The following is a 23,669-nucleotide window of genomic DNA, read 5'->3' on the forward strand; positions in this document are numbered from 1 at the left end:
TTGAAACCCTTCACGTATATTAGCTCATTTAAGCCTCATAACACTCCATCAACCTTGTACTATGGCTATACCCATTTTACAGATGAGAAAACTGCTAGGGAGTAACACAGCTGGGATTTGAACTCAGGTACCCAGCTCCAGAAGCTGTGCCCTCGGCCGCTTTGCTAAACAGAGTTTTTTTTTTTTTTACATGTAGCCGGCGGGTACCTCGGGGGTAGGGACCCTACTAATCTTTTACTTACTTGGACCTGGAGTAGGCAAGGAACGCAAGGATTCTGAGCGGGCCTGTTGCCAGAGGAAACCCCCCCTCAGCGGCCTGCCGTCGGATGTGGTTCAGGCAGGCTGCGGGGTGGGAGGATGGGCCGGCCTCGCAGGTCAGCCACAGGAAAGGGAAGCTCGTGTACCCTTTTCTGGCTGCGTCTGATTATGTGGCATTTTCTGTCTCCGTTATAAAGATATAATTGCTCCATTGTACTGGGGCTTCGGGGCCTCTTCTAAGTCATCTTTTACGATTGGTGAAAATTGGCTCAGCTGGAATTGGCTTCAGCTAGTCGCAATTTCCTTACCATTTTGAATCTGAGATCTTATTTTAGCCTTATCTTTTTTGTGAGTCAAGTTTTGTTTTGTTCTTAAACCTCAAATGCTGGGTTGCACGCGAAGCAATGCTTCAGCCTTTTTCTCTGACCCATCACTCTACTTGGGCTGACTCTGGCATTGAGCATCTAATCGAAAGATAGTAAAGATACAAAAAACATCTGAAAAGGTTTCTGTGGATTGGAAAAGAAAACACTGTGACGGGGCGTGGAGAATACATTCAACAGCCATGGGGTGTAGACAGACAGCATCTAAAGGAGCCCTGCTTGTCTATGAGAACTCCATACATCAGAAATTAACACCAGCGAGGATTTGGAAAATCCTGAAGATAAGTTTCCAAATGAAAAAGATAAAAAGCTTGTCGCCTGAAAGGGAATGAGGTATGAACCACATACATTCAGCTGACAGAATGTCTAGAAAGCGAAAAGTGTGCTGAGGCATCACCCACTGTGGCGTAAAGTACATCTCACACCATTACCATTCCGGGGACTGGAGTCCCCATATTGATGTTTCTGTGTTTCAAGTAAGCATTTCCTGAACGTTCCAGTCTCTAAGTCTGGCGGGCTTGATTTATGAAGAAATGATGACGATCATGAATGGAAAAGGCTTGCTGAGGAATTAATTGGGGGTTGGTAAGAGTGAGCCTGCTTCCCCCAGCCTCTTGCCCCGAAGTGCTGCTGATGTGCGGGCAGGGAGAGGGCTGAGGGGCGAGATGCTTTACAGCCCTTTCCTGTGGGTCAGTCCCTGCTCTGATTGCTGTGAACAGCTCTCATCCTGCTGGGTTCTGAAGGTGGTTGGTGTTTTATTTGAAAATCGGGAACAGGCTTGAGGTCCAGCTCAGAAGGAGAGGAGGGGACGGCTGGTCCCCTAGAAACTGGCTTCTTCATGGCGATGATCAGTGAGCAGAAAGGAAGAATCCACTACATTCTTTCGTGGGCTTCCTGAACCACCAGTGGGGAAAATGAGAGTCGATGCTGTCAGAGGTCTCTACAAGCTTTGTGATTCAGTCATTTTGGCAGTACTTTTACTATCATAAGTAAATGACTATAGAGATTTTTATAGATAGTACATCTTGAAAATAGAGTGAAATACTCTAACTTTTTTCATGACAAATTCTGAAGTAAGAATGTGGTCCTCGAGTAGAGCTTTATTCCTTTGCTGGTTCGGATGGCGGGATGATGTGCTTTGAAGGGGTTCCTCACTGCAAGAGCAGAACAGACAAGGCAGGGAGGCTGGAAAGTAAGTTCGGGGAGAGACACAGGAGTGTGGAGCCCCGTGTACGCTCTGCTCAGGGGCTGGGGCTCCAGAACTGGGCGTAGGGGAGCCATTGAAGAATTCAGAGCATGAGTGTCACGGAATGCTGGGCTCACCCGTGGAAACGCGAGCTAAGTTCTGCTTTTGCCTTTCTGTCTCCAGAACATTCTAAGCACTGGGAGAACCAACTTTGGGATCCTGTCAGGGTGGCCTTGAGGGCCCTTCCTTTCTCCCGACTCTGCTTTCCTCACCTCTTAGAGGAGTTCGTGTTTCTTTATAAGGATGTGATTCCATTACTTTTATATATTAACCTTTTTCCTCTCTTACACCTTACTTTGCACTCTCCAGCCATAAGTGCATTTTTCCTGGGAAAATGGGGCTCTGTAGTTGGCAAGAGGCAGACACGCTCAGATCAGCCTCCTGCATAAGATGCAGTGAAACAAAAAAGGCTAGCTGCCCCCAACAGGTATATGCGTGTGTGCATATGTGTGTAGATGTGTGTATGTGTAGGTGTGTATGTGTGTGCATGTGTATGTATGTAGGTGTGTGTACGTGTAGGTGTGTATGTGTATTGTGTAGGTGTGTGTACGTGTAGGTGTGTGTGTGTGTATGTGTGTAGATGTGTGTATGTGTAGGTGTTTATGTGTATGTGTGTAGGTGTATGTATGTGTAGGTGTGTGTGTGTGTATGTATAGGGGTGTGTGTGTATGTGTACGTGTGTGTATGTGTACGTGTGTATATGTGTGTGAGATAATTTTGGCGAGCCTATGGTTCTGAAATTTTTAGCATCCATAATTGACATGGGGTGCTAAGTTGCACCACTCATTAGATTGTACAATTTTATTACAAAGAAGCAAATTACCTTGTACTTGTATTAAGCAGAGCAGGGGAGAAGGAAGATGGCCTTTCTTTTAAGTCATTATTAAGTTTGGAACTGTATCAGATTTTTTTCTGTTTTGTTTAATCACGCACTGTGTGTGTGTGTGTGTGTGTGTGTGTGTCCTTGTCCTTCTTAGTTGCCATCTTCTGTTGGGGACATTTTTCCCCCCGGCTCAGGGACTGCCTTGATGAAAGCTTTCAGCAATCAAATGGATAAAAATTGAACACATTCGTAAAGGATTCTTTTCATTGTTCTTCCTTATATGTTTATTTTGTGAACAACACAATAAAAAAGTCCTGTGAAATATTGACTTTCTTACCTCAGAGTGGCATCCTTGACTACTTGCCTTTTTTATTTGTTTCAGCAGATTTCCAAGGTGACTGCTGAAATTCCCTGAATCTTCCAAAGATAAAAGCGCCCTTCATTGGGTTTGCTGGGACTCCTTCTTTTTCCATATTGGGTCTGTCTGGTTTAAAATCATCCCTCTCTCCTTCTTGTGTTAATCTTTAAAAATGATTATAATAAATCATTGTGATAGGAAGCAACTTAGAAAAATGGGGAGGCAGCTGGACTAAAAACCAGGGGATGAATGTATGCAATCTTCTCTTAAAGTTGACTGGTAAGTCACTAAACTGAGCCCCAGTTTCCTGGATCCATATAAAACAGGCTGGCAAACATTTTCTGGAAAGGAAAAGATACTAAATATTTTGTTTTTTGGGGGCAATATGGTCTCTCTCACAGCTGTTCAACTCTGCCCTTGTAGAGTTACAAAATGCAAAAGCAGCCCTACACAATATCTAGACGAATAGGTGTGGCAGTGTTCCAATAAAAATGCACAAAACCTGGCAATGGGCTGGACTTGGCCTGTGGGCCATAGTTTGCCAACCTCTGGTTTCAAAGATTAGAGGAATGAACGTTGCTCTATTTTTTCTTATAGGTTTACAAGGGGAAGATTAAATGTTGTAATGAAAGCATTTTGAAAAATTTAAAGGAGAGATTTCTGTTTCTGGGTAAGATTGAGTAGTCTGAGGCAAACTAATGATCCCAAGAACAACAAGAAAAGCCATATAAAATGTATTTTAAAAAATCATTGTGTTTAAAGGGATCTGAGAGGTGTTGAAACAGTGAGGACCTGGCGGAGGTGGGGGAAGGGTGCTGAGTCTTGGTGCTGAGAAGATAAAGATTAGAGTTCAGGACCTGTTTGGGGAGGTTGGGAGGAGTGAGGGCACAGTGAACACACAAGACCCTCAGCTGAGAGCCATAGGGAGAGAGGTAAACCAGTCCCTCACTGGTTCAGGGGATCAGCCCCACCCCACCCCAGCTCCGTCTGCCTAGCAGAAGAAAGGGAGAGCCATCTCCTGAGGAAGATTCATCAGAAGGCTCTTTAATTTTTTTATACGTGATGTCTGATATTAATCAGAAGTTATTAGTCATGCCATTGTCACTGAAAAAGCCAAGAGAGAAACAGATAATAGAAACAGACTCATAGGTGATCCAGAATTAAAAAAAAAAAATTTAAATAACTATGATTGATATATTCAAGAAAAAAAATTTTGGGGGCTTCCCTGGTGACGCAGTGGTTAAGAATCCGCCTGCCAATGCAGGGGACATGGGTTCGAGCTCTAGTCTGGGAAGATCCCACGTGCTGTGGAGCAACTAAGCCCATGCGCCGCAACTACTGAGCCTGTGCACCACAACTACTGAGGCTGCATGCCACAACTACTGAGCCCATGCACCACAACTACTGAGCCCATGCACCACAACTACTGAGCCCATGCACTGCAACTACTGAAGCCCACGCGCCTAGAGCCTGTGCTCTACAACAAGAGAAGCCACCACAATGAGAAGCCCATGCACCGCAACGAAGAGTAGCCTGTGCTCACAGCAACTAGAGAAAGCCCGCACGCAGCAATGAAGGTCCAATGCAGCCAGAAATCAATCAATCAATCAATAAATTTTAAAAAATAAAAAAATAAATAAAATTATATAAAAACCTTTTTAATGGAGAAAGCAGATGAAAAGATGGAAAATTTCATCAGAGAATTGGAATCGATAAAGAATCAAATGGAATCAAAGAATCAGTCAAATCTATAAAGAATCTATTCCTGGCAAAAATATCTGAACTTAAGAACAGAAGATCACATATGGTCGAAGACAAAGAGTAAATTGGAAGTTATTCAGACTGAAGTACAGAGAGTTAAAAATGGAGTATACAAAAAAGAACTTGAGAGACAAGTGGGCCACAATGAAAAAAATCTAAGATATGTATAATTGGAGTCTCAGAAGGAGAAGGCAAGGACAGAATGGGACAGAAGCAGTATTTGAAGAGCTCATGGCTAAGAATTTCCCTAAACTTGTGAGAAATATCAACCCACAGATTCAAGAACCTGTGCAAACTCCCAAGCATGATAAATATAAAGAAAAAATATAGAGTGCTGAATGGATAAAGATGTTATTAAAAACACAGAACACCCTGGCATTTTAGGTTTCTGTTACTGGTGGGTGAGACCCATCACAGGATGAGACGCCAGCCTCAGGCTTATGTCTTTACCTCCCTGACCCCTCTCCTCCTCCAACCGAACCCATCTACTCACAGTCTCTTGCATTTTCCCGCTCTCTGCTTTTGTCAAGCTCAACCCGTGACACCAGCCCTTGGCACCTCCCACTTCCAGGCACCCTTACCTTTGGCCTTATCATTGTCACAGTTAACATCCTCAAGGCACGTATGAGGTCAAGTGAGAGCTGTATGCATTAAGGTGCTGTATTAGGTTCCTAAGGCTGCTGTAACAAACTACCCCAAACATGGAGGCTGAAATCAACAGAAATTTATTCTCTCACAGTTCCAGAGGCCGGAAGTCTGAAATCAAGGTGGAGCAGGGCCATACTCCCTCTGGAGTCTCTGGGGGGGCATCTGTTTCATACTACTTTCAGCTTCTGGGGGCTGACGGCAACCCTTGGCTTGTAGCTGTACCTCTCTGGGCTCTGTCTTCACGTTGCCGTCTGCTCTGTGTGTCTGTGTCCTTTTCTGTGTGTCTGTCTTAAAACTCCCTCTGCCTCCTTTTCTAAGGTTGCACGTGATGGCATTTAGGGTCCACCTGGACCATCCAGGAAAAATAAACTCCTCCTCTCAGAATCCTTAACTTAATCACCTCTTTTGCCATCTAAGGTAATATTTACAGGTTCTGGGGACTAGGTGGTGGACATCTCTTTTTTGGGGGCTACCGTTGAGCCCATTAAAGGTGATGATGTTGTAATAATAATAGTAATTGCTTAAAAAGGTAGTATGTGTCTAGAACTGTACTAAGGGCATTACATGCATCATCTCATTTAGTTCTTGAACCATCTAAGATAGGGGCCATCATTACCACCTTTGTACAAGTGAAAACTCTCAAGCTCAGAGAGGTAAGTACTTGCTAAGGTCACCTTGCAGCTAGTAAGTGGTAGAGCCAGGATTTGAACCCACGCATTTAGGCTTTGGAACTCCTTCCCTAGCCTTCCCGGCAAGCTGGATTTCTGGTTAGACTGCTGGTGGCAGCTGGCTTTTAGAGCTTGGGCCCCGGGTGGTACTTTTTAGCTCTAAATTTCTATGATCCTATGAGTTTTTATCAGGAAAAACAAAAACAAAAAAAACCCTCCAAGCCTGGATTATTAAGAATATAACAAATTTTAATCTGCCAGGTACTGGAGAAGAATTTGCTTACACTGCTTACAAAGGAAGCTGATGTGAATTTACTGTTTCACGTTTTGATATTTGCTGATGGCGGGGGCGTTCTGGAGTCACCGGCCAAATCTATACCATCTGAGTAAATTGAGGTAATTACTCAGATTATTTAGACTCTGCCTGCCAGATAATGGAGGGAAATGGGCTTATTAATTTGAAGTAGCTAGGCAATTGGGCCTGCCTCCTTTGATAATGTAAACATGGTCCTAGTGTGTAATTGCATAATTGGCTGAAAGGGCTCTATTCTTTCTCTTGAAGCGTCTGCTATTGTCTGTGGCCTGGCCCTTGGGTTACAGCGTGTTAGATTATTACAAACCCCAGTATTTAGCTTGGCTTTCCTAATGAGAAATACATACATATATGTGTATGTGTGTGTGCATGCATATGTATATTTTTAAATTAAAAATGAGAATATAGGGGGTATTTTGAAGTTTGACTATTGCTGATAATTCATGTAAGAATTTTAAAGAAATATTTGCTTCCAAGGCAAACCGCCTGAGTCTATGTGAGGAGATTGGCTCCTCTTTGTAAGAGGCTTTTTCTTTGACTCCCTACCAGAATGTCTGTATTTGAATGTAGCAGAGATTAGGCCTTGTCAAAGATGGTCAAAGGAAAATTAGGTTCGGTCCGTTAGCTGCTACCTAACCTTCGCCCAATGGGGTCTGTGTTGTGGTTTTGCTATTGGGTCACGACCTTTTTTCTCCATCCTTCCTATGCCTGGTGCTGGCCCCTGCTGTCACAGCAGCTCGGCTGCCACGGGAGCCTCCGTGGGCCTTTATATATCTCCCTTTCCAAAATGACTGGTGTCTTCTGAGATGGTTCCATTTTATATTGGGGCTGAGCCTGCTTTGCCTATCATTTTGTTGAGGAAGTCTGGTCGTTCAAGGGTAGGGGCTGCCTTAGGAAGGGTGAAATTCTTTGGCGGCGGGGGGCGGGGCTTGGAGGTGGGAGGGAGCGGGCCATGTCCCCGCCGCGGAGGCCACCTGTCTCAGATGTTCTGAAGTCATCTGGTTCTAGAAGATTCTTCCTGGTTTCAGACCTTCCATCCTGAATTTTCGCTTGGAAAATGAGGCTCACGTGATGTCTGTTCACGTCTCTCGTTTGCATAACAGGCCTCTGATAGGATACTTCTACCTTAGTCAAAAAAAGGAGACAACTGGGAGGAAAATGTCAGTAAAAACGAAATATTCACCACCCAGCCTTTGACTGAAAGGTGCAGCTTGGGTCTTGGCCGATGGTGTGGGCGGTTGACTCCATTGATCCGAGTGTTCCATTCCCTGCTTCACTTTGCTTGCCCAGATGTGGTCCAAAGAGTTAAGAGGGCTGTTCAGACAAAACTGGGCTCAGTACATTCAGATGAAATGTCCACCTGGGCTTCCTGAGGTCTTCCCTGTGGGCTGTGAGTTTATTTATAACTTGATGGGCCTCGGGGGAAGAAGAAGGGGGGAGAGGAGGCGTCTCCTAAAATGAAAACCAAATATAGTTCCTATAAACCTCCCCACGTGCAACTCGCCACCAGCCTCCAATAAACGTACAAATATCAAAATAACACACAATAGAAAAAAATCACAATGCAAAAGAGAAATTGAGACAATTTCGGTGTTTTACAGGGCCAGAAAATTCCATGTAATTTACTTCTTCTGCAGTGTCTATTTTACATACTGTACTACATTATCTGATTGTATGTAATATTCATGTGGGTCTGGATCACTGCTAAAACTCAGAAAAATTCAAACCAAAGCTATGTCCACATACAATGTTGAAATCAGCCAATCATGTGGAAAATTCATGCTTTTAAAAACCTCTTGGTTTTAGTTATCTGAGAAGAAAACGTCACATTTAATTTTCTTAGTTTTCTGTTTTAGTCTGCAAATGTCAAATAGCTCAAAGTTATAGAAAGAAAAAGAGATGAACTGAATGTATATAAGTATTAGAGTTTACTTTTTTCTAGCATTTAAACAAATAATAGTGGTCAACATTTCTGTAATAATATGTTCTTTTTCATCTTTTTTCTATGTCAGGATACTGACTAGGTCATTATAGATAGAAGAGATAGCTAGTCAGGCAAGTGAATTCTAGAAAAACTAGAATTTTTAAGAAAATTTTTAAGAAAATTTTGAGTGTAGATTTGAGTTTGAGTTTTCAGTCTTTTGACATATGGGAAATGAAAAATGGTCTTTCACTAGGGCAAAAGACTCTTCATGTAAGAGTTTAGATGTCTGAAATACTTTTTGGACATTACTTAGTCCTTTTTGGTTCTGTTAAGACTAATTTCATTCAGTAAAAATCGAGGTGTACTGGTTTGTAACTTTATAGAATCCATGAAGCCGAGCATCATATTTTCAATTTACTCTGCAGATTTTTGTACTTGCAATCTGCCAAAAAAAAAAAAAAAGATGAACAAACTCTCTTTGTGTGTAAAATAAAAGTAACTATAGCCTGAGATACTCTTCAAAAGGGACTAAAGTTTATGGAAAGTTGCCATGGTTTTGAGAATTCTTTTGGCTTCTTTGTGCTTTGGGTTTGTTTTGTATGCCTCTGAGTTTTTAGTTGCTGGAATTTGACATCTAAATAAGAGACTGTTACTATGATATGTAAATAGAATGTATGGGTTGAGATACTTGTCATTATGAATGTTGAAAGGACAATTTACGATTTACAAAGATGGAAAAGCTCAATAAAGATCCGTATGGAAGAGCTGGTGCGATAGGAAAGCTGTAGATAAATGGGCTTCTTGAGAATGAACAGAATTAATGACAATTGAGAGGAAAAGTTGACTTCTCTGGTAGAAAGACGTTCTCCAAATGTCAGCGAGAACGGTACTGTCCGCTTTCCTCTGCCCTTGCCTGGGCTAAAGGCTCTACTACCTGAGGCCCCAGGACCCACCCTGAGCATAACTGGACCCTAATAGTACAGCAGACAGGTGCTCTGTGGATCTGTTTCCATCCCTGCCCACTAGACTGTGTAAGTCCCCATTGGCCAGACACCTCGTCTGATTTCTTTTTATCTCCCTGGCACCTAGTACAAGCCTGGCACATAGCAGGTGCTCAGTAAATGTCTATTGAATTAATATGTCTTGATGGCAAAAAATCTTCTTCTTTTTGTAGGAATAATTTATGTATTCATCTTATTCCCTATCCTACGATGAGAGTCGTAGTTTAATTTTTGCTTCAGGTAGCATTTACCATTTTCAGTCAGAGGAACTGAAACAAAAAACGAGAATTTTATTAGTTCAAATTCATAGAATTCAGTAACTTCTTTGGTAAGTTTGTAATGCTTATACTTCTGAAGTTTGAGCTTAAAACTGCCTTGAGACTTTTGGGGTACCTTGTATATTGTCAAAGAAGGTTTACTAATAACTGGTATTTGGTGTGTACTTACTATGTCTTAGGTAGCTAACCCTTTTGATTTCTATAAAGATCCTGACACGTAAATACTGTTGCTGTCCCTTTTTATGCTTGGGGAAGCAAAGGCACCAAGAGATTAAATAACTCACCCAATGCCACCCAGCAACTGGCCAAGCCAGGATTTGAACCCAGGACATCTCACTGTAGAGGCTACACTCCTAACCGCTAAGGGAACCTGCCTCTGGGGAGTGACTGGCCTGAATGTGGTATTTGTTGAAGGGACTTCATTTACCCAGGCAGGCCTGTCCCTTAGTGGAGACATTGCACAGCCTGTGTAGAAGCAGTAAGTCATCTGTACCAGCAGAGACCATAAAACAAATGTGCTGAGCTATAAAAGATTAAAGAGCCAGTTTTCTTGTCACAGAAAGTTGCACATTTACTTGTTGAAGTTCTCCTAGAGCTGGCATCTGTCATTCTGTAAACTTTTTATGGACGTGTTGGACACAAGGAGTGTTTAGATTTTACGACAGAAATGATTCTTGAAACAGTTGGCATCTCTGTGTCAGCCAGAGGCCAGCAGTTCTCAGAGTGTGGTCTGGAAACCCCTGGGAGATCCTCAGGACAAAACTATTTTCAAAATAATAGTGAGATCTTTATTTGCCTTTTTTCACTCTTATTCTGTCACGTCACTTTTATTCTGTCACGAGTCCACGGTAGAATTTTCTAGAGGCTACATGAAATAATTAGCGTCATCGCTAATTAACATGTGCTTGGATATTATTGTTTTAAAAATATCTGGGGGCTTCCCTGGTGGCGCAGTGGTTGAGAATCTGCCTGCCAATGCAGGGGACACGGGTTCGAGTCCTGGTCTGGGAAGATCCCACATGCCGCGGAGCAACTAGGTCCGTGAGTCACAACTACTGAGCCTGCGCGTCTGGAGCCTGTGCTCCGCAACAAGAGAGGCCGTGATGGTGAGAGGCCCGCGCACCGCGATGAAGGGTGGCCTCCGCTTGCCACAACTGGGGAGAGCCCTCGCACAGAAACGAAGACCCAACACAGCCATAAAAAAAAAAAAAAAAAAAAATCTTGGTTTAAAATTTTCTAATATAATAAATTTCACTAGATATAATCCACATAAACAAAAGCTCTTAGGGAGTTTCCCAGAATTTTTAAGACTGAAAGAAAGACTCTTTTTTTCTTAAGAGTTTGGTCAATAAATATAATTTATTTATTAATAAATTTATTCCAAATATACCTGAGTTTGCAATCCCTTTGCAATGTGTAAGCAGTTGGGCAAAATGAAATTTGCCTGAGAAAGACAAGCCATTCTTCTCTTTGAGCTACCTCACATCTTTTAGAATATCCTCAAAGCCCTGAGTAACTTATTTCCTGAAAGGAAGGGTATTCTTTCTAGCTTCGTCCTCCAAAGATTGGGTCCTCGTTCTAACCTACAGAGCGCACAGCCCTCGTTACTGTAATTGTTAATAAGGCAGCCTGCTGAGTGTCAGAACCCATTTTTCTGTGTGATCAAAACTAAGACGCATCCCTCCTTCCTGACCTTTGCTCCACTCCACTTCGAGGTTTTGAGAATTAGCTGTTCGTAGATTAAGTGCCCTTAATCAGTTCATCTTACATTACAATGTGAAGTTTCTCTCCTGTTCAGCAGAGAACTTGATTTTCCTTTGATATGTGCGATCACAGAATAGTAAGTGGATTCCCGGGAAATTTCATGAAGAGGAATGATAATGCAGAGACGGGGTGGAGATCGTGGGGATGTCGAGCTAATTGATTAGTTTAGAACCTTCTAATTTCCATGAGCGGTGGAGGAGCCCAATCTGTCTTTCTCCTTCTTGGCATGGTATTCTCACAGATTGTCTGATGTTTCATTATCATCTTGACAGAACAGCTGATGTCTAATTCTGTTGAGTAGGATATCCGTTGTGTTTTTGCCATGTGCATGTATTACTTCGTGATTAGATTATTTGGACTCTATTAGTTGATTATCTGAGAGCTGGGGGAGAGTGGACCTCTCTGGGTCCTGAATTTTCAGTGTCACTGGTCCTTTGAACATAGTGGACACCTTCTCCCCCAGTGCTAATAGATTGGGCTTTGGGGACCATAAATGCCTGGTGTGAATGTCCTCTCCTAATAAAACTTTTGGGCAGAATGTCCCTTCTTCAGAATTTTCCTCATCTTTACATACGGCCAGCTTCAGTTTCCTGCCTGTCATCACTGGCCCCTCGCCTGGTTCCAGGGTTAATTTGCGCGCTTGTCATCCTGAGGTTTTTATTTTCCCGCCCCTGACCTGTTTATGGAGCATCTTTTCTGTGGGTTTGAAAACGCCCAGTTTCTAGCGTGAGGATTTTCACACCCATACGCAAAGCTCAGGCAAACAAATTGTGTTCATTGGCCAAATAAGCCTCCTTGGTGTCCCCTGCCCCCTAAAAATAACATCATTCCTTCAAGTGACAGTTACAGAAAATCATCACAGAGCAAGTTTTTCTCACAACCACACACCACCTGAACAAACCGGGGTGGCTCTGCAAACGCTTCTGCAGCTGCTCCCTAACCCCATTGGTACCCGACCACCCGCCTGGAGTCTCCATCACTCGCCCAGACAAGGCCGGGTACCGGAGTGGGGACTTCGCTGGCTGCCAGCCCTCATTTGTCAGCCTGTCTTGCCACCTCTTTGGAGGACCAGGGATCTTGGGGGAGGCGACATGGTACAGAGGAAGAGGCAGTTTTACCCATTTGTCCTTCCCAGTAACTGACTCTGTATTCGTTCTCTGCTAGTTAGTTGTTTATTCGTTTGCTGAGTATTTATTAAATTCTGGCTATCAGCTAGGCAAAGAGGAGGCCAGTTGTGAGGAGACAAAATGGGCAAGACAAAGTCCCAGCCTCTCTGGGGGAGGCGCTTAGAAACTGTGAGAGCTCCAGGTATGTCTGGAGGAAGGCTGAGGGGTAGGCTGAGGAAGCTTCTTCTAGAAAGAGCCGTGAAAGATGATAGGGGTTCTCTAGGCAGACGGGGACAGACGGGGAGAGGAGAGAAGGTAGGCTGGGATCTCGTCTGTCTGCGTGGATTCCCACTTCTGCCACCACGCAGGCGTCACTGATCCATTGGGAACTATCTCCTGGCGAGCTCACCCTTTGCCCACAGTCTTTTCCAGAACATGGCTCCTGTAGCCTCTCGCACAATCCTTCTCAAACGTGAGGGAGCAAAGGAAGTAAATGGCCCTGGTTGGCCAGATGCACATCCGACTCAGTAGATCGGGAAATGGCCCGGGAGTCTGCATTCGTAAGCAAGCCTCCTCCGCCCCGCCCCCAGGTGATCCTGATGCAGGTGTGCTCAGCAGCTGTGTTGAGAAGTAGGCCCTTGATCTCCCTGGGTTTACACAGGAGTACATGCCTAAAAGATTCAGTGTATAGTAAACCGTGCAAACTTATTTTTGTTGATAGGTAAAGCAAAGTGAAATTCCAGGCTTTGGTAATTAGAGCCAGGCTTTTCATCTACAAAGAATATGCAGTGGGATTTTCAAAAAATATGTGGGAATCAGGACAGTTCTTAGTGGGGCTGCCCTGTGCACCGTAGCTGTCCAGCTTGCTTGGCCTTCACCCAAAGCGGTGATGAGCTCCCCCCATTTCTAAAATATTCCTTAGGAGACAGCCATCCCCTGTGAGGACCACTGGACCAAATGTTGGGGCCATGGGGTTTTTGTGGGGGGAAGGTGTGTCCTCCTGTGTTTTTTTACCCAGATAGTTAGTGTAGACAGTATATGGAGGGCAGCCTGGAGGCATCGTGGAGATCAGGAAGGCTGAGGCGGTGGCAGTGCAGAGGAGGGGGCCTCATAAAGGAGAGTTCAGGAGAGGCTTGATAGGATGCAGCGGCCGACTGGATGTAGAGAAGAGAGAGAGGTAGATGGAGGCATCTGTGCTGTTTCAGATTTCGGTCTCTGTCACCCTCAGCTGTGATGCTGTAAACCAAATGAGAAAATGCAGGAGGCAGGGCAAGTGCTGGGAACATGGACGGGTTTTGTTTTGAACATGTTGAATTTTGATGCCTTGTGGGATTTGCCGATAGAGATTTTTCTGGACCAACTGCAGATGTGGGTCTGGAGCTCAGGAGACGGAGACTTAGGAGTGTGGGCCACACAGAATCGTCAGGAAGGAAATAGTGGTTGGAGCCAAGGAGTGGATGAGGTGTGGTTCAGGTGTGTAATTCCTCCTGGCCAGTTAGGAAAGGGGGTCACAGGGACATGGGCAGCGATGGTCCTGCTGGTATTGGAGACCACGACTCTGTGTTATGACTCTCTCCAGAAGTCCCCAAATAGTGTGGGTCCATGGGTGGGAGTGGGGGAGAAGCCTCAGTTTCCCCTTTTGCAAAATGAGAGTCTTTTCTGACAGTGTGTGTGTTTTTTGAATTGTCGAGAAGAATATGTTACTAGGCATGAACACAAGGAATCTGCAATCTAAATTTGAATAGTATTGAGTGGGCAGAGAAGAAAGGTATCTCAGTAGCTTCAGAAGAAAGAGGGTCCTGGATATTTAACTCATTCTCTTGCGGGGCTGTTGGCCCTGCTCAAACTCTATTCCTGGACCTCAGCACATGTGTACAGGACTGTTCTGGAGGCCAAGCACTGCCTAGCACCGTAGCAGAAACCCAGTTCCAGGCACTCATTTATCTTAGGGGTTAGTGGCATCACCTTTAACTATAAATGGGGTTTTAAGATATTAACCCAATCCTTTCATTTAGAAAGGGTGCTATGTAACCCAGAAGCCTTAAAGTTTTAGAAGTTTTGATCATGTACACTTTTAAAACTTTTATGTCAGGAAAAGACAAACAAAATTGCAATACAGGCACATCTCAGAGGTACTGCGGGCTCAGTTCCAGATGCTACAATAAAGTGAATATCACAGTAAAGCAAATCACAGAAATATTTTGTTTTCCCAGTGTATATAAAAGTTATGTTTATACTGTAGTCTGTTAAGTGTGCAAAAGCATTATATCTAGACACTGTGTACATCCCTTAATTAAAAAATACTTTATTGCTGGGAATTCCCTGGTGGTCCAGTGGTCAAGCCTGGGGGTTTTCACTGCCGTGGGCCTGGGTTCAATCCCTGGTTGGGGAACTAAGATCCCGTAAGCTGCACGGTGTGGCAAAACAAAACAAAACAAAGCTTTATTGCCAAAAAAGTGTTAACCATCATCTAACCATGTGGGGTTGCCACAAACCTTCAATTTGTCAAAAATGTAGTATCTGTGAAGGACAGTAAAATGAGGTATGCCCGTATGTATAACAGATAAAGGACTAGTACCCATCTTAGAGAAAAATCTTACTGCAAATCAGTAAGAAAAAGATAAGCCAGGTTATGGGAAAATGGGCAGCAAGAATCTTAACTGAAGAGTATGACATATATAATTATATATAAAAAGAGTCTCACCTCGTTACCAGTTATAGAAATTCAGAATAAAACAACAAAATCGTTTTTCACCTATTGGATTAGTAATGTGGGGAAATAGGCATCGATTGGACTGTGAATTGGTCAGACCGTTTCGTAGGGCATTTCGGGAGTTCCTATTGAATCTTGAGCCTGTAAAAGATATATGAACATGGGTTTTTGGAAAAGCATTAACAGTAATGACACGCGGAGAGCAGAGGTGAATAGGGAAACCTCGTTACAGTGCCCCCCCGCACCGCCCCATACCAGGAGATGCTCAAACCAGGTATTGCTCAAACTCTTTGTAGAGGTCCGCCAAGGCACCTGGTGACCTCCTGGCCTTGACCTTTGTCCTCTGCCTGTGCCTCTGCACTGTGGGCAGGAGCCCAGGGACATGGAGAAGATCAGCAACATGTTATTTGCATTTGCTCACCTGAATTACGTCAGTGCCCACTTTATAAATGTCTTTGAATGTCACTGTGAAAATTTAAATTTTAATATTGGATTTGCTTTTAAACAGTTGCTTTATTTTCGTGTGCCATACCCTGAAATGAAGCAAGTCTGGTTTCTGATGGTTATTTATAATCACTAGGTAGCCATTCTTATTCTTCTGGTTCCCGAATTGTAGATTTCCTGGCTGTGAACATGGTGCACATATCCATGCTGTACTTTTTTTTTTCCATCGTGATTACACTGCCAAATTCATTGAAGAAATAAATGCTGCATTTCAAAGAAAGGCTTTGTTGTGATCAGCCTTTCAAGGAAAACACGGATCCAAACAGTTGACTCTTGATGGAACGGAAACAAAATGCAGAACCTTGGAAGGAGCACCATGGAGGCCACAGCTGTGCAGAAGGAAGGAGACGGTGCCCGTTGGTTTCTTGGAGTCCTTTTGTTCTGATCGTGCCGCACCCGTTACAGTTCTGCGGTACAGTGAAAAGAGCATGATGTGTAGTCCAGGGGTCTTTCAGAGTCCTGATTCTGCTGTTAGCTGTGTGTCTATGGCCAGTTGTTTAATCCCAGGGGACATCAAGTTATGATCTGTAAAATGAGGGGACTGAATGGCTTGGGCAATTAGGGAGACTTCATAGTGTCAAGGTTAAAGGCATAGGCTCTGAATGCCTGGGTTTGAATCTTGGGTCCACCACTTACCAGCTGTGCAACGTTGGGAAAGTTACTCAACCTCTCTGATCCAGAGTTTCCTCATTTTTAAAATGGAGATAATAATAATACATAGCTCAGGGGTGGTTTGATAATTAAATGAGGATGCATGTAAAGCAAATAAAACAATGTCTGGCATAAGAAATATGTTCAATGGAAGTTAGCTATTATTGTTATCACGGTTGTTAGTATTATTTCTGAAATACTTCTATCGTTGCCACAACCATCATCATCGTCATCATCGTCTTTAAGGGCTCTTTTAGCTATAAATTCCTTGGAAACCATGGTTCTCAGGAAAGCAGGTTAGAAAGCACTAAAGCACTAAGTGGAAAAGAACATGATGGCTGGGGAAGAACAGGCTGCAGGGTCGTCAGATGACAGTTGACTTGTCCCCAGCCTGACTTTAGCTACGTTTCTCCACTCACAGCTGTCTCTAAACCCCGGGATGGATGTTTCCTATTCCTTGTCTTACTGAAGGGCTTGGCAATGCTGGCCACTCCCTCATTGTCCCAGCTGAGACCAATATTGGTTAGTAAATCAAAAAAGTCGGTTTGTACAGAGAATCATTCATATATATATATATAAAATATGTCTTAAACATTTAATTTAGCATCAAACACAAAAATGTACATTCATGTGCCTGTCTCTTAGTTGTGGGGATGTGGTCTTTGATCATGTTTCTGATTAAAGATCTACATTATCTTTTTGTGTAAACCCTCAATATACCATCTAAACTTTTCAATTAAATATTTTTTTTAACATAGGAGGAGACCTTCGATGCACACAAAGCAATCGGAGCATAACATTGTACACTTAAAAGTTACTTCTTCCTTCCTCTCTTATTATTTCCTCTCTCTCATCCACTTTGACAGCCATTTCTCTTAGCAGCTTTCTCTTATGGAATCCTAAGAAACAACTCTCGTTCGCTCTATTTCGGTTTGTGTAATGATTGATTAAACTTCCCCTTTATAACCAGTATAAGTGGCATTGGCAGGCTTGGGACTGGACCCAGCTGATGCAGCGGAAGGTCGCAGGTGTATGGTACAGTCTGCCAGGCCGGGCGTCCTAGAAGGCAGGCGGGCTTTGGCTGACCCGGGGCCCTGGGTCAGAGGGGGGTCGCTTATGATGCTTTCTCCTGCTTCTTCTTCTTCCCTCCTTCTTGGCTTCTCTCCCACGCTCTCCTGGTTTTCTCCCTACCTCTCTGGCTGCTCCTCTGCCTCCTTTGCAGATCTGTCCATCTTCGCTTGGCCACTGAATGTGGAGAGTTTGGCCATCTCGGCTGTAGGCCTGCTGTTCCCTCTGTGTGGTCTCTCGTCACAGGAGCTTATCTGAGCCCAGGCCCTCAGTGAGCGTTTATGCTTAGTAGATGATTCTTGGACTTGTATCCCCAACTCAGAGTTCTCCTTCTTCTGAGCTGCAGACCTCATAGCCAGTGGCCTGCTTACCGTTTCCTTTCAGATGCCACAGAGCTCCTTGCAGCCACCATGACCAACACCCAGCAGTGCCTATCACCGCCATCCATTCAGTCCCTGCAGACTGGAGCTCCAGGAGCTGTGTTAGCCATTTCGCTCTCCCTCATCTCCCAGCCATTTCTTTGGTTTTGTTTTCTTACGGGGAAAAAAAAAGAAGAAAGAAAGAGACTTGAAAATAGGGTCTCCTAAGAAGGGGAACAGATACTAGGTTAGTTTTTTTAGTGTTTGTTAATCCTGGGTTCAGAGTACCTGTCCGGTCTCAGGAGCAGTCAGAGACAGGTTGATGTCTACCTGGTGTTGTTTGATGAAACTAATTGCCTACGGAAGTCCCTGGATGCAGTACAGGTATGAGAGACATTCATACCTGACCAGGCTGCTGGCAGACTTCAGGTCATTCAGCTAGTGAGGTGTGGCACTGAGATTTCAACTCAGGTTACCCCTGAGCTATGTATTATTATTATCTCCATTTTAAAAATGAGGAACCTCTGGATCAGAGAGGTTCAGTAACTTTCCCAAAGTTGCACAGCTGGTAAGTGGTGGACCCAAGATTCAAACTCAGGCATTCAGAGCCTATGCCTTTAACCTCAACACTGTGAAGTCTCTCTCATTACCTAAGCCTCATTTTACAGATCATAACATGATGTCCTCAGGGATTAAACGACTGGCTATGGACACAGAGCTAGCAGCAGAATCAGGGCTCTAAAAGACTCCTGGACCCCAACCCAGCGCTCTTTCCACTACACCACAGAAGTGCAACCTTGGCCACTACACCACCCATCTCTGCCTTAGCCAGCTTTGAGACATCACCAACTTTCTACCCTATAATTCAATTCCAGGTTTCTGTTCTCTATTTGCATACGTTGTTTAGAATTAAGACAGACTGAACTGCAATGGTAACAAAGTAATAATAATACTCACTTCTTACTAATATGTGGGAATTCAGAATATCATGAAGCCTTCATCCTACCCTCAAAGGAACCAGGCAGGGAAATCCAGGAAGGGAGACGGCTCTGTTAAGTAGAAACGTGACCACAGGGATGTTTATTAAGTGCGTGAGGGAGAATTTGCATTTCTGGAGTGTAACATAAATCATCCAAAAAATCCAGTCCAAAGCACTTCCAAGGACTTAAAATAGACTGGAAGGTCTATTGATATTTCTGATATGAATAATCTCAGCCATGATGCTGGCTGGCTGGTGGCCTCTGCAGCTGTTTGCGGTTTTGCCAGAGCAGTGATTTGCAGGTGAGATGCTCAGTTTGAGATTCCCCGCGTGGAGGGAGAGGTGAGATTCGGGAGGGTGTTTGGAGCTGCCGATGGAGTCGGGACAGAAAAAGGCTGCAAACCCACTTGCTCCAGAGAAGTGAACACTTTAGGAGCTGGTGTGATTGTGATACTAGGAAGTCTCCAAGAGCAGATATTCAAGGGCTCAGGGACCAAAACATCGAACGCGAAGATTGTAGGAAGTTTTGCTTTTTCCCTCCAATTTGGAGTAGTGACAATGAGTAAGAAGAAAAGATTTAATGTGCTTGAAGGCAGGTGACTCACTGATCCCACACTGTCAATATTCTGGCAGCTTTGCCCCATTCCTTGGTGTTACAGGTTTATTTTGGGAAGAGAAGTGACCTTACTGATGGCTGTGGCTAACGGATGCTTAGTAAGGAGTTCAATTGGCAGTTTAATAAAAGTAGAGCAGGGATCATGTTTTTCGGACTGAAATAAGTTTAAAATAAATAAATAAATAAAATAATTAATTAATTTAAAACAAAGGGTTCTAGATCAAGCCTATCCAATTGAAATATAATGTGAGCCATAGATCTAATTTAAAATAAAATTAGAGAAGGGATCATGTTTTTTGGACTGAAAGTAGTTTAAAATAAAAAATTTAAGTAAGTAACTAAATAAATAAATAAATTTAAAACAAGAGGTTCTAGAACAGATCTTGTCCAATAGAAATATAACGTGAGGCATGAATCTAATTTAAAATGTTCTAGTAGCCACATTAAAAAAATTAAAATAGGTAAATTAATTTTAACGATATATTTTATGTAACTCAGTACATTCAGAATGCTATCATTTCAACATGTGATCAGTAAAACACTCTGAGATATTTCACATTCTTTTTTTTCTACGAAATCTTTGAAATCTTGTGTGTTTTTCACACTTCCAGCATATCTCAGTTCACACTAACTGCATTTCAAGTGGAAGAGAGGAACTGTTTGAGAAAACTTAAGACGCCTTATGAGCACATAGATGCCTATCAGATCCTCACTGGCAATCTCCACGGCCAAGCTTCCGGGGGGTCCATTTCAGTATGTATCACTGGCTGAATCAGGGAAGTCCTTTTTCCTGCCTGGGTAATATCCATCTTTCCCTTCTCATGCAAACTGTCATTGATAGATGGCATTTTTCTGGGTGTCAATACAAATTATTTTTTTTTACCATGTTTCTTCTCTGTTTTATTATTCTGAAGAATATCCGTTGCCCATTATTCTACTTAATCTCATTCTCAAGCTTTTCCGCTCTTTCACTGAACTACATGAGAAGGCAGCTGGGAGGGACTTATATGCATGCATAGACCCCGGATACCATCAGGGGCCCCCCTTTTAATAGCGGGAACCAAAATGCCTCTTAAAATCAGTCTCCCGAGGCATCACAGACCCCCCATATCTTATATGGCAAAAAATAAACTGGAGAGTGCTGATGACAATTTTGCATGCAAATTGGTTAGCGGAGCCCGTGTGTACGATTTTCTATTTCCATGCACCAGTTTGGGAGTTTGTGCGTGAACGTGGTAATTGTTCATGCAAAGCTGAAAATGCAGGTGCTCGAAACCTTTTTTAGAGCATGAGACCTGTCTGGTCCTGTCCTCATTTGAGTTCTGTTGAATCTTTTGTGATGTCATACACATAAGAATTTTATTTATTAAAACGCATTTGCAATATATGGAACTTCTGGTAAGTTTGTGAATGGTTTATTGACTGTGCCACAGAATACGTGGTGTGTCTCCACTACAGCAAGGAAAGGAGAATCCACTGATGTGCATTTGTTGATGTGTCTGGGGATCGTGCCTTTGAACCTACGGGTGGGCTTCCTTTGTGGGTAGAAGTTGTACTAAGCCTGGAGAGAGTGGGATTTATTCTGTCATAAGCACTTAAAACTAGTCTTGTGCATGGTGAATTTTTTTGCTTTCCAACAGTTTCCATAGTGTATTATTTTATCTTATTATACTCTGAAATAAAAAATACTCTCCTAAGTAAAGACTTTATTGACATACCAATGTAAAACTCTGTTATAGAGTGGAGACCCTTATGATAATGACTCAGGATAAAAAGAAATAGTAATATTCTCTTGTGTCCTGTGTAAATGCCAAACTGAAGTGCACTTATGCCATTGGGGCACCAGACTTTTGGGGAAATTCCTTTTTTTTTTTTTCCATTTTATGCTGTTTGGGGTTAAGATGCATAATCTTTGTGCTGTCATTTGGGCGCCTCTGCAAAGTGAAATTTTTTACATTCTTCCTTCGCTTCCGTTGTCATATCAAATTTGAGTTTTTTCCAGTGGCAGATTTTCACATTTGGGAATTATTATGCCTCATAGCAGCTTCTTTTTTCTCCTTGCTGCTCTTGTATCTCCTGCTCATACCAGAGGGGAGAGAGGAAGGAAGGGTGGCACGGTGGAGGTGAGGTGTCCTTTCTCCTTGGGTGGCTGAGGTGAAGGGTTGGGTGGGAGGTGCAGGTGACACTGTTGGTTAAAAGAAGGTTTCCTGGAGGTGCCTGGTGGTGATGGTTGCACAACAGTGTAAATGTACTTTAGGCCATTGAATTGTACACTTAAATATGGTTAAAATGGTACATTTTTATGTATATTTTACCATGATTAAGAAAAAAAGTTCATCACTGGGTGATGGTTTTTTAGGACTATTTATGGTTTCTCTCATCTTGGTATCATGGCTAATTTACTTTGGAGCCCAGTGTGGGGACCTCAGAGTTAACTGCCCCCCCCCACCCCCGAGTAGCTGCAGGTGGGAGTTTGCATTGGCCTTTCTTTGATGGAAAAAGTACTGGTGCGGTCATGACATGTGGCCGTACCAGTCAATGGAGAATTTCTTCATTTAACGATGATTGTTAATGAGCTTTCTCCAGGCACTCTGGGTTGGCCAGCTTGTTGGCGAATAAACCTGGCCTGGGCTCTGGCCTGGCAGAACTTATTTATTGGGAAGGACAGAAAAAAAAATTAAATGAATAATTTGTATAATTAAAAATAGTGATAAATGTTACAACAGATGATTGGTAAGTAATCGTAAGAGCAGTGCTGTCTAGTGGAAATATACGTGAGCCCCATATGTAAGTTTAAATTTTCCTGTAGCCACATTTAAAACAGGTAGAAATTCATTTTAATATATTTTATTTAATCCTCAAATATCCCAAATATTGTCATTTCAGTGTGTTACCAATATAAAAAAAACTTCTTTACTTAGGTATTTTACATTCTTGTTTTCGTGCTAAGTCTTTGAAATCTCATGGACATTTTACACGTATGGCACACTCAGTTTGGACTAGCCACATTTCCAGCGCTGAAGATTTTCCGTGCTGATTACTTTTATGCAAAGTCTTGAGACTTTATCATGGAAATCCATATAGGGTCCCATTTACATTCTAAATAGTTTCATTTCCATATTGTTTGTACATAGTCGTTAGTGGCTGGTCTTTGATGCAATCAGTTTATTGTATTCTCAAAATCAAAAGAGAACTTCAGGAGTGTCAGCTATACTGCTATCATGCTCACTTAGGAAAATGGCATAAAATACCAATAACTAGCTTCCCTTCTGACTCAGGCTAAGCTCTTCTTGGATCTGATGTGGATGAGTTTGGTTAGAAATTCTGAAGACTTGGTAATCCTTCATGTCCTCTCTTCTCTACAAAAAGTACTTTTAAGTGTGTGAAATATTTTATTAATACCCTGGGTTCAGTTGCTAGCTGGTTGCTTTTAATATTTGAATACTCCCACTGTGAGATCTAAGCAGCGTGGTGCCTGGTGTTTCTTGAAAAGCTTTCCTGATGAATCTTAGCCTGTGTCTTCTCTGACAAAATGGACTGGTGAGGTGAGATGAGCAATCATGCCATCTTCGGAGTTTGATCAATGGGTATCGTCAACAGGAATTATTCAGGCCCTCTCCTTACAAACACCTAGACATTGAATTTTTTATAGTACAATATTGTGTGTGTGTGTAATTCAATGACTGTGTGAGACTCTTTGGAATGACAAGCAAACCAATAACAACTTGACTCCCTGCTCCCCTTTATAGCCCCCCTTTTTGTCACAGAGTCTGATAGTCTGATGTTTAACAAGCATCTGTGGACCAGTGGCCTGCATCTTAGGAACTCATTTGATGAGCATCTGTTGCTTTGTCAATTACTGCCTGATTGGCCTGTAGAATCCTAGGTTTATGGAAGCTTAAAGAAGTGCTTTAGATTTCCCTCTTGAGTTTACCCATGATTTAGTTAAGGTGTTAAGAATTGTGTTTTATGAAAGCAGATTGGTGGTTGCCAGGGGCTGGGGGAGAGAGGAGTGGGGAATAACTGCTTAATGAATATGCAGTTTCGTCATTTTAGAACTAGACAGAGGTGATGGTTGTATAGCATTGCAAATGTATTAAATGCCACTGAATCGTTCACTTTTAAATGACTGATTTTTATGTTAAGTGAGTTTCACTCCAATTAACAAAATATGAAAGAATAAATAGTGTTTTAATGGTGTGGTCTCCTGAGCCTGGATGTGTGTTTTTTTTTAAGTTTCAGAAACAT

General features: G+C 42.8%; 2 protein-coding genes across 3 annotated transcripts in view; one reads left to right on the plus strand and one right to left on the minus strand.

Moving 5' to 3' along the window:
• LOC309659501 (tigger transposable element-derived protein 1-like) overlaps positions 1-7,361 on the minus strand; it is a 32,424-nt gene extending 25,063 nt beyond the window's left edge. The window contains exons 1-2 of the mRNA XM_082459360.1: positions 4,515-7,361; positions 1-4,447 (exon numbers count right to left, since the gene is read on the minus strand). The exon at positions 1-4,447 is cut by the window's left edge and continues 25,063 nt beyond it. The gene's annotated coding sequence lies outside the window, so the exon portion shown is untranslated. The remainder of the gene's footprint in view (positions 4,448-4,514) is intronic.
• Positions 1-23,669, plus strand: part of RFTN1 (raftlin, lipid raft linker 1) — a 200,027-nt gene that overhangs the window by 44,906 nt on the left and 131,452 nt on the right. The gene's annotated exons all lie outside the window — the stretch shown is intronic.

The sequence above is a fragment of the Balaenoptera physalus genome (genome assembly GCF_965194825.1).
Source record: "Balaenoptera physalus genome assembly, chromosome: 4".
Classification (NCBI taxonomy): domain Eukaryota; kingdom Metazoa; phylum Chordata; class Mammalia; order Artiodactyla; family Balaenopteridae; genus Balaenoptera; species Balaenoptera physalus.